Raw genomic sequence first — 14,820 nt, 5'->3', positions numbered from 1 at the left:
CTAGTAATTTATGTTTTAAAGGAGATTCTTTTTTTGGGGGGAGGGGGACAGGGAATTGAACTCAGGGCACTCGACCCCTGAGCCACATCCCCAGCCCTATTTTGTATTTTATTTAGAGACAGGTTCTCACTAAGTTACTTAGTGCCTCACTTTTGCTGAGGCTGGCTTTGAACTTGTGATCCTCCTGCCTCAGCCTCCCAGGCCACTAGAATTATAGTCATGTGCCACTGTGCCTGGCTCTTTATTTATTTTTTTTTATGGAAATTTGTACTTGAAATCCCATGTGAAATGTATGAAGTGGAGCATTAGGAGTGCAGTAGGGTAGATAACCCATGGTGCCCACCAAGGGCCCTTGCATTACTTGGGGTACCAACCGTCTCCTTTGTCCTGTCTCCTGGGGCCCAGAGCCATGACTGTGAACTGCAGGGTAGAAGCTAGAAAGAACACCCATGTATTGACTTATGTGTTTAGTTTTCCATCAGCCCGATGCCGCAGCAAAAAGCCCACAGAGAAGACTTGGCCTCCCATCCACGAGCCTCTCACTCACCCATTCACACTGTTTAGGACATCTGAACTTCACCTTTTGAGCCTCCATGTGGAGGCCTCTCGTAGCTGAGCCCTCAATCACCCCCCTATTGGGAGTGCTAAGTCTTCCATTCCTGTTGTACATTTGTAAATAGTTTTTACTTCTTCCTATGGCTGCTCTGTCTGTTTGTTCTAGGTTTAGAGAAGCGGTGTTTCCTGGGGATGTAGGGAGGCTCTGAGGGGTTGGAACAAAGCCCTCTTGGAAGGGAAAGATCCTTGCTCTCTGAGAACCCAAGCTAGGGAACCAACATTGTCTAGCTCATTGACCTTGAGCAAGACACTTGTCATTTCTCTCATCCTTAAAATGTGGCAACAGTAATAATCACAGTGACTGACCTGGCTGGCTTCCTGGCAAGGGCTGGAGATGGGAGGAGAGAAAACCCCCAGCTAGCACTAGGGATGGAGCAAGCCCTGTCCTGCAGCATCCCTGTCTGACTACAGGGGGTGCCAGCTGCCCAGGAATTTGAAAACCAAGTCTGGCCCAGCCCTCTAGTGGGAGGTGAGCCAGCCTGAGTCAGTCTGGAGCCCCCTCCTGGGTGCCTCCTCCCCAGATGTGGGAGGGTGGGGGCATTCATCCTGCATCTCTCCTGCAACTGTGTCCCACCCTGGTCCCTTCCCCCTGGGGTGCATCAGGTGCTGGTTCTGGTCCTGTCCCTGGGGTAGACTCAGGAATTTTGAGTCTGCAGGCCCCAGAGTGTTGGGCAGGGGGCACATCAAACCGTGTGTCTGTTAGTCTCCAGAGTGTGATCTTGGGACTGGGAATAATATCACCTTCGTAGTAGGTTGTTGGAGGAGGAGGTGAGGTGTTTCATCTAGTGCACAGCAGGCAAGCAATGGATGCAGCTGGAATGATTTATGGTTATTTTCTCCACTAGTTGGGCGACCCAACCATGTCAGAATTTCCAGAGTACTATTAGTGGTTGTGGGGCTCTCTGAATTTGTATCAAGGACCCCGTATCATCTTGCCACATGAAGCATCAGGACAGACAAACTATACTGCTTCTTTCCATACTAGTATCTGGCTGAAACCATCTTGTGTGATAAAGGTGGAGGCAAAAGGATGTCACCCAAGGGGTCAGATGCATGTCCCTAGGGTGTGTGTGTGTGTGTATGTGTGTGTGTGTGTGTGTGAGAGAGAGAGAGAGAGAGAGAGAGAGAGAGAGAGAGAGAGAGAGAGAGAGAGAGTATGCACATGTTTGGTATGAGCTCATCCTCGGGGGTGTGTTCGCCCAGCCCCTTATCCTTTCTGACCAACTTTAGGAGGTGGGTGACCTATGATGCAGGATGTGTCTCCAAGTCTCCAGACCACAAAGTCCCACGACAAGACTGCTCTTCCCTCTTCCTTTCCTCCTCAACCTCTCCTGGGAAGCCCAGGCCCAGCCCCACCCGCCTGCCCTGGCTTGAACTCCAACACTTCTCATCCCCTTTCCCTGTCCCAATATCTATCTCCCTGGGCTCAAGTCCTTTTGGGGCTTAAGGCTTTTCTCAAATCTTATTCCTGCTCACTTCCTCTGTCTGGGAAGCCCAAGTTCATGGGCACATGGCAGAGAAAGAGGGGAGGAGTCCCTGTGCCCAGGTTTTAGTGCCTGTGAACCTGTGTGTGCAGTAGGGATGGCTCAACCCTGCTGACCAACAGGGGGAAAGGCCGAGTGGGGAAGCCAGAGGCTCCCAAGCTCATTCCCAAAGGACAGCCCTCCCAATAAACTGGATCTGAGTGAGGGAGGAGAGAGGTGGTCCAGGAGCCTGGGCCAAGGCCTGGATGTGCATCATGGAACTGCCTGGGTGGGGGAGTGCTGGAGGGAGTCCAGCTCCAAGCGGGGCCCAGAAGGCCAGGCCCCAGTCTCTGAGGAGTTCATGCTGCCTCCTCCAGCCCCGCTGGCTGTCCCCCTGCCATCCTGCCTATCCCCCTGCCATCCTGCCTGGTTCAGGTCTGCACTCATTGGCTCCCTGCCTTCAGGTATACAGGGCCTCACTCAGTCTCAGGCAAGGGCCTTTTAAGTCCTAAGCTAGATGTGACACATCTCCTTGACAATCTGGTCCTCAGTTTCCCCACTAGAAAAGGACGTAATTTCCCTCAGATTCTCAAAAGAGGACATGGCCTTTCCAAAGGCAAAGACTTCCTGCTCTGGGATGAAGATTTTAGGTGTGTCCGCCCCCTGCCCCCAGCCTAGGATTCCTAGGATTTCCTTAAGAAAGACCCTTGGATCAGGCTCATTGCTTCTTGAGCATTAAGTGGGACATAGAACATTCCTTCCTTTGACGTCCTCCACCATACCCTCTACCCTAAGCCTTGGGCCAGTCTTGTGACTCCTTGCCAAGTTGAGAGCACCCAACTGGGCTGCACCCCCTTCCCTTTTTGCCCCCTTCTCATTTCTGCTGAATGTGCCCTTGATTCTCAGACATGTCCCACCCAATCCTTGGCCCATGGATAAGGCAAAGGGTGTTATAGGGGACCAGTTATGGGGCCCACTGTCCACCTACCCAGGAAACTCTGCCATCCCTGGGCCAGAACCAAGAAATGGCCCCCACGCCTGCAGGGCTACCAGGTGCCCACAAGCTCCTAGAACCGTAATGCCAGATTCGTGGGACCCCAATAGACCTCCAGGAGCCGAATCTGATGCAATTACACAAGAGTCTTTATTGCAGGCTCGCGCCTGGACTCTCAACCGTTTACAGTACAGCGGTCCTGAGTAGTGAGTCCCAACCCTTAGTTAGTGAGAATTTATAGGTTTTGGGGGGATACACTATGCATCACAACATCACACAGAAAATCATTTTATACCGCGGGAAAATCAAACAACAATTCTTAACATTGATGAGCACATTCACTGGCCGGAACAAGTTGGGTAAGGGTAGTGGGTGAATTCAAATGGTGGATACATTTGAACTGATTGGTTTAGGCCCGGAAGGGTTGCAAGAGTCTCTATGCCAAACTGCAGGGTTGCCTAATCATGTTATACATCACGGAAACTACTGGGAGGTCACCTGACATTTCAGATATTTTTCCTGTCTCCTGCTGATTGGTGGTTGCTAGGGGGTTGCTATGGGTCCTCACCTAGCTTAACTGAGTCAGGGTCACCTAGCACCACAGATCCCTTTTGTTAAACAACTCAGCAGGGTGGGTATGTGCCTAAGAACCTTCTGTGGGTTTTTCCAAGGACAAGAGTCATGCCCCCTCCCTCTGGACAGGCCTTGAGGTAGAAGCTGATTTCTCAAAAATGGAGTCACATCAGTTTCTCAGAACCTGGGATGGAGAGCCTAGCATCTCCAGACCTTTCCTCATGGGCCTCCTGGGAAGTCAGGGCATATAGGATGAGACTCAACCTAGTCACCCAGCTCTGCCGCCAACTAATGTGCCACAGGAGAATCTGTCTTCCCTTTGCTAAAACTTGGAGTCCTCAAGGTAATCATAGATATCACACTGAGGGTCACAGACTCTTAAGTCTTTAGGGAGGGTAGGGACTCAGGGATACCTCATCCAGCTGTCTGCCACCCCCAGTTTTGCAGATCGGGCTCTTAGGTCCTGCAGAGGGAAGAGTTTGCCCAAGATAACCTGGTGGCATCAGCCTGATGGCTTTCTCTGGTTCCCAGGGGACCACTCTCATTCCTGCTTCCAGGGCCATTCCAGCAGGGGAAGGGCTTGGACAGTGACCACAGGGCCCCACTCTCGAGGCAAACTTAGAGCTGGCAGTGAAGTTCAGCACAGGGCTGTCTACTGAAAAGGCGGCCAGTTTGAACCCCTCTCCAACCCTGCACTGTGCCCATAGTCCTCCTGCTGCCTCTGGCTCAGCCCTGTCCTGCTCTGCCCTGAGGGCCCCACCCAAGAAGGCCTGCAAGTGGCTGAGGGTGAGGCAAGGCTAGGACCCCTGGGGCAGAGGAGCTGGTTGTCTGAGGAAGTGGGGGTGTCCTGCCCCTTTTACACACTTTAGAATTCCTTTGTTCTCATGCCTTCACTTCCTCACAACCTGCTTACTTGACCTAAAAGATGGAGTGATCCAAGGGCCAGAAGGAAGTGGATCAGGGGTCCTGGCAAGAAGGGAGCAGCCTAGGAGGCATTCATTAACAGCCCCTACAACTCCCTGCAGGGAGGAATAATCCCTGGAGGCTGGTAACCTTGGCAACAGGTGGAAAAGGGGAAGTGCTCTAGAGGTATTAACATTTTATTACTTTTCCTTTCAAACCAGCCTCCATCTTTCTGATCTGACCCATTATTTATTACTTGCACTGTCCTTTTGTCCCCACCAACAACACATTCTGAATATGTGTCCTATGAAGACAATGAAATTTGATTCCACGTGTACAGACCATACAGACCACTGATTACTTCAATTTTCCTTACTTCTAATCACCTCTCCCCGTACCTTCGACCTCCCTGCTTCGTTATCATAAATATCCCTAAACCTTATGGGGGAGAGATCTGAGACTTGATCTGTCTTCTGGCTTGGCTGCCTCCTAAATAAACCTTTTCTCGTTTGCAAAACTGGTCATTTTGAGAAAGTAATTTTGAAGACAGAGAGACATACTAAGTGTCAAAAGCAGCGCCATAAACCGCTAAATGTGAAAGGCTCCCTCCAACACTTGCAACTTTGAGGGCAATGTGCAAAGGAGGGTGTAAAATTGTGTAGCTCTACCCTTCCTCCACCTCTAGACCAGCCCCTACCTATCCTCCCTCTGCAAATACTAACACCCCATACCAACAGGTTGCTGTCTGTCTCTCTGGAGATAGCCTGCTTTTCCCCAAAGGGGTCTCTCTCTTAAGATAAGCCCCCATTCTTTCTTGAATATGTATCTACTTCACAAATAAACCTCTGTCTCTGCCTTTGACTGGTGCATGGTAAAATTCTTTTCTGTCATGTCTGCAAGAACCCTGCTGGCCCTGAGTCAAGTTCTCCCTTTCTCTGGAAACTTCTCAGACGATTCTTCAGAGAAATATCTTCTCCTATGACAGGTTCAGTGATTGGCATGCCATCTATGGGAGGCGGGTGGCCAGGACCATGCCTAATTCAGTAACTGACTGTCATGGAGAAGAGATCTCTTCCAAGAAGGGCAGCAAAGAATTTCAGCATGAGTCTGGCAAAGGCAGAGACAAAGGTTTATTTAGAAAGCAGATACACATTTAAGGGAGAATGCCATCTGTCTCAAGAGTGAGAAGCCCCTCCTGGAGTTGGAGGTCCAACATTTGTAGAAGGGCCATAGTCAGGGACAGGACTGAGGTGGAGACAGGGTGGAGCTGCACAATTGTAAGCTCAGTTTTCCCTGAGTTTATGTATTTCCCTCATTTTCCAAGGACATGAGCCAAGAGCCTGTCAAGATTTTAACACAGTGACTCCCACTGCTTGCCTGTCCTCAAGCTTGTCTCTTTTGTCTAAAGAAAACACAGAGACCAAGCTAGAATTTCATAGGACTAAGCAAATGGGGAAAGGGCCGAGAAAGGAGTGCAGGTTTGGGGTTTGGGGAAGGAATACTGAGAAGATAGCTCTGGCTGTCTCCCTATTCATTCGTACCTACTCCCTTTCTTGCAGTTTTGGAGAGAATACAGGTATCGGGGGAAGGCTGCAAAAGGGGTGGGGGGAGGCTTTCTTTTTGCCCCAGTGGTATCTGAAGAGCCAAAGTGGGCAGCAGGACAGAAGCTGACTCTCTTGCCTAGCTGACTCACAGTTTTTATTATTTGATTGCTTGTTTTCTTTTGGCTGACTATACCTACCCTCAATTTTGCCTAAACACACACACTGGCTCATTAATTTAGAGGCATATGCTGAATACCCACCAGTGACAAGAGTAAGATGTGACCCCGTGCTCATTGTTCACAGACCTAGAAAGGGAGATGGACACTTAAAGAGTTAGTAAAAAAGATGAAAAGTGCCAAAACAAGTAGGACTGTCTGTGAATGTATTAATCATACCTTTATATTCTGCTTTTTGTTGTTATTGTTGTAGTTTTTAAATAAGGGACTGCTTCTTTGGGGTTATCCATTTCCTAAAGACAGTAAAAAACTGCCTAAGGCACACCTCTTATATGCATACCAACCACTGGGGGTGGGGGCTATACTTCTAACCTCTTCTTTTAGCAAGCTCTTAATGTTCCCTTTACCTAATTGCCCCAGGGCCAGGTACCAGATTGCAAGAGACATTCCTAAATGCTGCAGCCTGTTGGAGTTAGCCAAACCAAACAATTCAAAACTTATGCTCCTTTACCCAGTCCTTCCCTTAAAAACCACAATAAAGGCTCTGACCTTGTTTTCTGACTGACCTGGTATTTCCCTGTGTGCTCCCCATTCACAGCCTGCAGTGCCTTCTCTTTGTAGGGATCAGTAGTATAAGTCCCTTCTTCCTTCATGACAGTACTTTCTTTGTCTATGTGACTTAACACACATTTCAAACAATCCTGGGATTGGGTATGATGGTGCATACCAGTAATCCCAGCAGTTCAGTAGGCTGAGACAGGAAGATAACAAGTTCAAATCCACCTCAGCAATTTAGCAAGGCCCTGTCTCAAAATGAAAAATAAAAAAAAAGGCTGGGGATGTATGATATACTCAATGATTAAGTGCCCTTGGGCTCAATCCATGGTGTCCAAACAACCAAGGGGAAAAAAAAAAACAACCACCACCATTTCTGGTTACACTTAAAACAGTGAATACCTATATCTCCCCTACTATTTTGTTTAGTATAAACAAACATAACTAGATAAGAGTTTGTTCCCCACATGGGTTCTGTTTCATCATTCTCAGAGCAAAGAGTCTACTTATTGGTTTATGAACTACCTTAGTATTCCTGGGATGCTAAAATAAAAAATAACAAATTTATTCCTCACAGTTCTGGGGACTGGAAAATGTAAGGTCATGGTACCAGCTTTCCTGATTCATAAATAACTTCCTGCTGTGTCCTCACTTACTGAAAAAGGCAGATAAGCCCCCTTGGCTTATTTTGAAGAACACTATCCCATTTTTAAAGATAGTAATCTCTGGCAATAGGCATGCACTGTATACAGGAATATAGGGCTCTGCCCTCATGACTTCATCATCTCCCATAGGTCCCACTTCCTGATGCCATGCCCTTGGAGGCTTAGAAATTCAACATATGAATTTGGGGGTTGGAAGTAGGAATACAAACATTCAGACCATAGCAAGAATTTTTGTTTAAGAAACTGGGTGGGGGCTTGGGGCTGAAGCTCAGTGGTAGAGCGCTTGCCTCACCCGTGTGAGGCACTGGATTTGATCCTCAGCACCACATTAAAAAACAAATTCATAAACAAAAATATTGTCTCCATCAACAACTAAAAAAAAAGAAAGAAAGAAAGAGGGGCTGTGGATGTGGCTCAAGTGGTAGCGTGCTCACCTGGCATGCTCGGTGCCCTGAGTTCGATCCTCAGCACCACATGCAAATTAAAGATGTTGTGTCCGCTCAAAAAAAACCTATAAAATAAATATCAAAAAATTCTCTCTCTCTCTCTCTCTCTCTTTCTCTCTCTCTCTCTCTCTCTCTCTCTCTCTTTAAAAAAAGAAAGAAAGAAACTGGGTGGGATTTGGAGGCGGTTGCTGGGGAATTTTGAGGAATTAGGAATATCCTATATGTAATGAATTCTTAGTAATTTTCAAACAAAAACCAGGTAGCCTGACAACTTCTGAATATCAAAGAAAACTATCCATTTCTAGAACTTCAATTTCCAGGCTCCTCTGTGTTTGCAAAGTATATTTATAGCTAATCTGTCATTACTCACATTACTGATAATAGTTGAGAGATGCTATAAGACTCACTTGGCTTGAAATACCTTGGCCAATAACCTGGGTTTCCTCCTACTCTATTTGGTATAAATTGCCTAGTTATAGCCTCTATCAAAGGGTAATTTAAGTTATCTGGCAGGGGAGAAATGTCTCTCTTTGATGATTTGCAGCTGTTGAAGATTTCTAGTAACTAGCTTGACATAGAAATGTGGGGATGTTTCTCAAGAAATATCAGCTTAGAGGGCTGGGGTTGTGGCTCAGTGGTAAAGTGCTCGCCTAGCATGCAGAAGGCACTGGGTTCCATCTTCAGCACCACATAAGTGTAAAATGAAGATATTGTGTCCACCTAAAACTAAGAAATAAACATTTTTTTTTAAAAAAAGAAATATCAGCTTAGGGTTTAATTCTGCTAATTCTGGGTATTCTTAGATGACCCCTAAAGCTCAAGTGTTGAAGAGTTGGTCCCCAATGCAGCAGTGTTCAAAGATGGGGGTCTTTGAGAACAGATTAAATCACAAGGACTCGGACTTTAACAATGCATTCATTCATTTATGGTTCAGAGTTTACTGGGTTTTGAGTGAGAGGCTTTGTTATAAAAGCAAATTCTCCTTTGCTTCCTAGGCACCACGAGGTCAATAGCTTTGGTCTACCACATGCTCCCTCAGTGATGTTCTGCCTCACTATAGGACTAAAAGCAACAAAATCAGCTAATCATAGAATGAAACCTTTGAAACTATAACCCAAATATAAATATTTTCTCTTTTCTAGTTGTATATCTTAAGTATTTTGTCAGTGAAACAAAGCTGATCAACAAACTGAATTCCAATCTTTTCCTTGGACATATTACCACAAATCAGTTTGGATAATCACTTTGGCAGACACTGAGACTGACTGGGGCAGGATAGGTGTTCAATAAAATTTATTGCATATTCAGTTGAATGAATGGAAGGTTTACTGCATCAGTTCCAGCTGTGATTTGCATAGAACAGGGACCAACTCTAGTTATACAAAGCAAATAGAGAAATTCCTGGAAGGGTATCAGGAGTTCATAGAATTACGGCAGTTATCTGGATTGTGGCAGATTGCAGAATCAAGGCAATTCCAGGGAGCTGGCACAAATCCACAGGTTCATGAATAATCTGTTCCTAGAATTGCCATTAGCCCCACCTCCAGCATCCCTTCTGATCCAGGATTCAAATTCCTGGGACTTCAATGGTCTAAATTACCTGTTTGAAATAATTAACCCAAAGGAGATAAAAGAAGGGTCTTCAACTCCCAAGATGGGAGGCTGCAATGGAAGACACATACTAAGAATTGTTCCAATAAAGCCTTCACACAATAAGAAAAATTTCAAAAAAGAATATGGTGGTAATAGAAGAGGGGAATTAGATATTGCACTGTGAAGAAAGACAAATGTCATTCACATTGATACTAAAAGAGAGATGGGCTGGGTGGGGGGGGCGGCGGTTACTGGTAAAGGAGGAAATATAAGGGTGTAGTTTCAGAAGAAGAAAAAAGTGACCATCACAGTCCTCATGTAGCTGGCCAGACAGCTACAAGAACCTGGACAATGGGGTACAGAAAAGAAGTATTTCATGGAGTTCCCAGGCTAACATAGGAGCTGAACAAATATTTGCTCATTGAATTCACAAGAAAATGGAAACCTAAAACATGCTATTTAGATACAAGGAACTGAGTTTCCTTCTGTTAGCTCAGTGGGGAATGTGTCCCCATAGACAGTGACTCATCCTTAGAACCAGTTGAGACTTCCCATTTACTCTTAGGCCCTTATCAAAGATACTGGGTTATCTTTTGCCTTCTGTGTCAGAAGTATGGGGTCTCCATGAAGTTAGTCTTGGGCTTTCCCAGACTTCAGCTATACTGGAATGACTGCTTGCATGCTTCCAAGAGACATGCTTCTCTTTCTGGGTTTTCAGATAAAGAATCAGCCCTTAACCAAGTGAATGAGAAGTAAAACTCTATTTATACATGTTGTGTCAAAATGCATTCTACTGTCATGTAGAATAGAACAATTAAAAAAAAAAAAGAATCAGCCCTTAATTCCTGGCAATTATTTATCTCTTTTTCTATAAGAATCTCTTTTCTAGCCAGTCGCAGTGGTGCACAGCCAGTAATCCCATTGGCTCGGGAGTCTGAGACAGGAGGATCGTGAGTTCAAAGCCAGCCTCAGCAATGGCGAGGTGCTAAGCAACTCGTGAGACCCTGTGTCTAAAGAAAATACAAAAAAGGGCTGGGAATGTGACTCTGTGGTCAAGTGCCCTGAGTTCAATCCACAGACCCCCTCAAAAAAAGAATCTTCTCTGCTGCACGCTGCCCAGTCATCTGGCCCAGCTGACGGTGACCTGTGGACTCTCTGACAGAAGAGTCACCTGGCCCTCGAATGCACCATGTCTTGTTCCTCCAGCGTTGACACTATGAAGAAGGTGGTTCAGCAGCTCTGGCTGGAGGCCGGACTCAACCACATGAAGGTTTCCCAGGCAGTTGCTGACTTGAAAAAATTTTGTCTGCAGAATGCTCACCATGATCCCCTACTGACTGGAGTATCTTCATGTACAAGTTCCTTCAGACCCCAGAAAGTCTATTCCTTTTTGTAGTCATCTTTCTGAGGTTTCCCAAACCCACTGCTCAAGAACCAGTGAATATTCAAGAGAGCTTAATTTGAAGCCTGTACAAAAAATTTCCCTGTAACACATGTACCAAAATACAATCTTCTACTTTTGTCAATCCTTAACATCTACCTCTCTGAATTTTCATGAATTTCTATTTCACAATGGTAATTATTTTATATACACTGGCAGCAACATACAATAAAATATTTATTTATTTTTTAGTACCGGGGATTGAACCCAAGGGCATTCAACCACTGAGCCACATCCCCAGCCCTATTTTGTGTTTTTATTTAGAGACAGGATCTCACTGAGTTGTTTAGTGCCTTGCTTTTGCTGAGGCTGGCTTTGAACTCTCGTTCTCCTGTCTCAGTCTCCCCGGCTGCTAGGATTACAGGCACGTGCGAAGACACCTGGCTCAAAATACTTGGTATTAAAAAGAAAAACAAAAAAAACTTTCTTCTTCCTCTTGCAGAGAAGCCACATAACCCAGATATTGAATCCTGGTGTACTATAAATCTGAATTTCAATCTTAGGTCTTTCCCATATTTGCTGGTTGTCTCATCTTGTTGAATATGACCAGAGCCAGTTCATTACTCTGCAAAACTCCTGTCCTACAGGAATTTTGAGTGAAAATATACTTAAAGTTCCAGACACATAAAATACTGGATTTCTCATGATACCCAGCCATTAGGTCGTGTCCAAAAGATAGACCTATTAAAAATAATGCTCAAGGGCTGGGGATGTACCTCAGTGATAAATTGGTTGCTTGCATGAGGCCCTGGGTTCAATTCCCAGCATTTAAAACAAAAGAAAAGTTCAAGATACCACCTCCCCTCACTCCAAAAGAATATGTTAGACAGGTGTGGTGGCACCTGTGATCCCAGTGGCTTTGGAGGATGAGGCAGGAGAACTGTGGGTTCAAAGCCAGCCTTAGCAATGTAGTGAGGCCTTAAGAAACTCAGTGAGACTCTATCTCTAAATAAAATACAAAAACATGCTGGGGATGTTGCTCAGTGGCTAAGCACCCCTGGGTTCAATTCCCAGTACAAAAAAAAAAAAAAAGAATATGTTAGCTGGAACATGAGACTGATCAAATTATGTGCATGCAAGGATATGGTATAATGAATCCCAGTATTATGTAAAATTTTACTAATAAAAATAAATAAATAGATTGCAATTTTTTACTTGGGGGAAAAAAAGCAATGTAATTTCTTATCAACAACCCCAGAGTAAATCTGTAAATCAGATGGCTGGCATCATAAGTGTATCTGGTGGGTACAAATAATCATTTTCTAGAAACCCATTATTTTGTCAAAAAGCAACATTTCATTAGGTACTATCAGAGCTTGAATAAAATTTCCCAGTAAAATCTCTCCATTCTGGTCCAACGGTGTCATTCAGTGATGGAGCAATTGCCTAGCTCATGTGAGGCTCTGGATTTGATCCACAGCACAGGGATCCCCCAAATCCTTTAAAGAAACAAGTGGTTCGGTACACAAAGATGTTTGTTAGATAGAAGGAAGGTCACCACAGTGTAAAGGTAATGTGTAAAGCTTGAAATTACTACAGAGAATTAAATAAATTATAATATAAATTATAATAATTTGTTATAGATTTTTATGTATCCGTCGTTAAGAGATTCTGCAGAAATATATTTACTCACAAGTGGCTTTCTGAGGTAGTAGCATGCAGTGAGATTGGTCTGTCAGAGATTCCACCACGGGTATGGTCAGGCCAAAAGCACAGAAGGCAATGGTGCAGCCCATCACCCTCTTCTTCAGATGCTTGCAAAATAAGTGCCAATTTCAGGGGTGGTTCTATAAGCAAATGAATATAATGATAAGAGCTGTATCATTGGTTTTGATGAGTACATGAGCATTGTATCAGATGATGAGAACAGATTTATTTTAAAACAGTCAAGAAAACAACTGGGTTGGATCATACTTAAAGAAGATAATATTGGGCTGGGTACAGTGGCGCCTGCCTGTAATCCCTGCAGCTTGGGAGGCTAAGACAGGAGGATCTCAGATTCAAAGCCAGCCTCAGTAAAATCAAGGTGCTAAGCAACTCAGTGAGACCCTGTCTCTAAAATAAAATACCAAATAGGTCTGGGGATATGGGCTCAGTGGTCAAGTGTCATGAGTTCAATCCCCAGTACCCCCCCAGCCAGAAAAAGAGATAATATTATTCTGTCACAAAGTGCCTCCAACTAGAAATGATAACTGAAAGGCTGGGACTGTAGCTCAGTGGTAGAGCACCCGAATCACACATGTGAGGCACTGGGTTTGATCCTCAGTACCTCATAAAAATAAATAAAGACAGTGGGTCCAACTACAACTAAATATATATATATACACATATATTTGGGGGAAACATTTTTTTCATATAGTTTTTGTTACCTTTTTGATATTATCAGATGACAATGCTGTGGGGTTGATTTTATTTTAAAAAGTTCTGGGCCAGGACAGTGGCACATGCCTAAATTCAGGAGACTGAGACAAGACTATCACAAGTTGAAGGCTAGCCTTAGCAACTTAATAAAAAGTAAAAAGAAATGATCATTGCATCCTTTTTGCCTTGATATTAGCCTCTTCAAGGACCCTATTTTTTGGTACAGGGGATTGAAATAGGGGCTTTCACATGCTAGGCAAGTGCTCTACTAACGAGCACCATACCCAGCCAATCCCCCTTGATTTTAGACAGGGTCCACCTGAGTTGCCCAAGCTGGCATCAAATTTGCCATCTTCCTGCCTCAGCCTTTTGCGTAGTGGGGATGAGGAGACATGTCTTGCAATGACTGGCTGAGACTAGATTTTTCAAAAAACTTTTTCTCAAGGATATCTCTTAAGAAGATACAGGAACAAAACTGTGTCCAGAAAAACAATTTAAAATGTATATTGAAGGCATGTCTCCCACATGAGCTTTTGGAGGACACACAATATCAAACCATGATACACTAGGTAGAGGATTATAGGCTGGTGGGTTTTCCTTTCAACACTTCAAAATTTCACTCAACTCTCTTTCTCTAGCACATTTTAGGAGAAGTCCACTAAGATTCTTATCTTGGCTCCTGTATGAGTAAGCTGATTTCTTTAAATACCATCTCTTTGGCTTTGATTTTCAGCAATTTGAAAGATGGTAGGTGTAGATTTTGTGTATTTGCCTTGTTTGATGTTCTCAGAACTCCCTGTATCTATTACTTCATAAAAGTTTTCTGCCATTATTACTCGAAGTCTTTCCTCAACTCTGTTCTATTTTGCTTCTCCTCCTCCTATTCCAACTGCACGTGTGTTTATCTTTTGCAATTGCCCCGTTGTTCTTAAATTTTCTGTTTCAATTTTTCTTTTCTCTTTGCAATTTTGCCTGAGAAATTTCTTCTGACCTATCTGCAAGTTCACTAATATTCTCCCCAGTCATGTCCAGGGTACTAGTGAGCCCATCAAAGGTGTTAAGCATTCATCTTAGTCATTTTATCTCCAGTCTTTCCTTTTTTTTCTTGTTTACCATTTCCATCATCAGCTTACATTATCTATCTTTTCTTGAATATTCTTGTTCAGCTCTAACCCTCTATAACCCTTAGGATGTCAATCATAGTTGTTTCAAATCCCTGTCTGATAATTCCCACAGCCTCATCATTTGAGGGTCTCATTCGAATGCTTGCTTTATGTCCTTTCTTCTTGCTTTTTAGTATGTATACCTTATAATGATTTTTGATTGAAAGCTAGACAGTGTACTGAATAATAGGAACTGAGGTAAATAGGCCATTTATTTGGTGAGATTTTGTGCTCATCTGTCTAGAAGTTCAGTCATGTTTAGTGTTTTCTGTTGCCAAAGAGGCCAGAAACATTCAGATTCCTATAATGTGCTTATTTTCATTTCTTG

Source organism: Callospermophilus lateralis, unplaced genomic scaffold (assembly GCF_048772815.1).
Source record: "Callospermophilus lateralis isolate mCalLat2 unplaced genomic scaffold, mCalLat2.hap1 Scaffold_210, whole genome shotgun sequence".
Classification (NCBI taxonomy): domain Eukaryota; kingdom Metazoa; phylum Chordata; class Mammalia; order Rodentia; family Sciuridae; genus Callospermophilus; species Callospermophilus lateralis.
Note: the sequence above shows the minus strand (reverse complement) of the source record.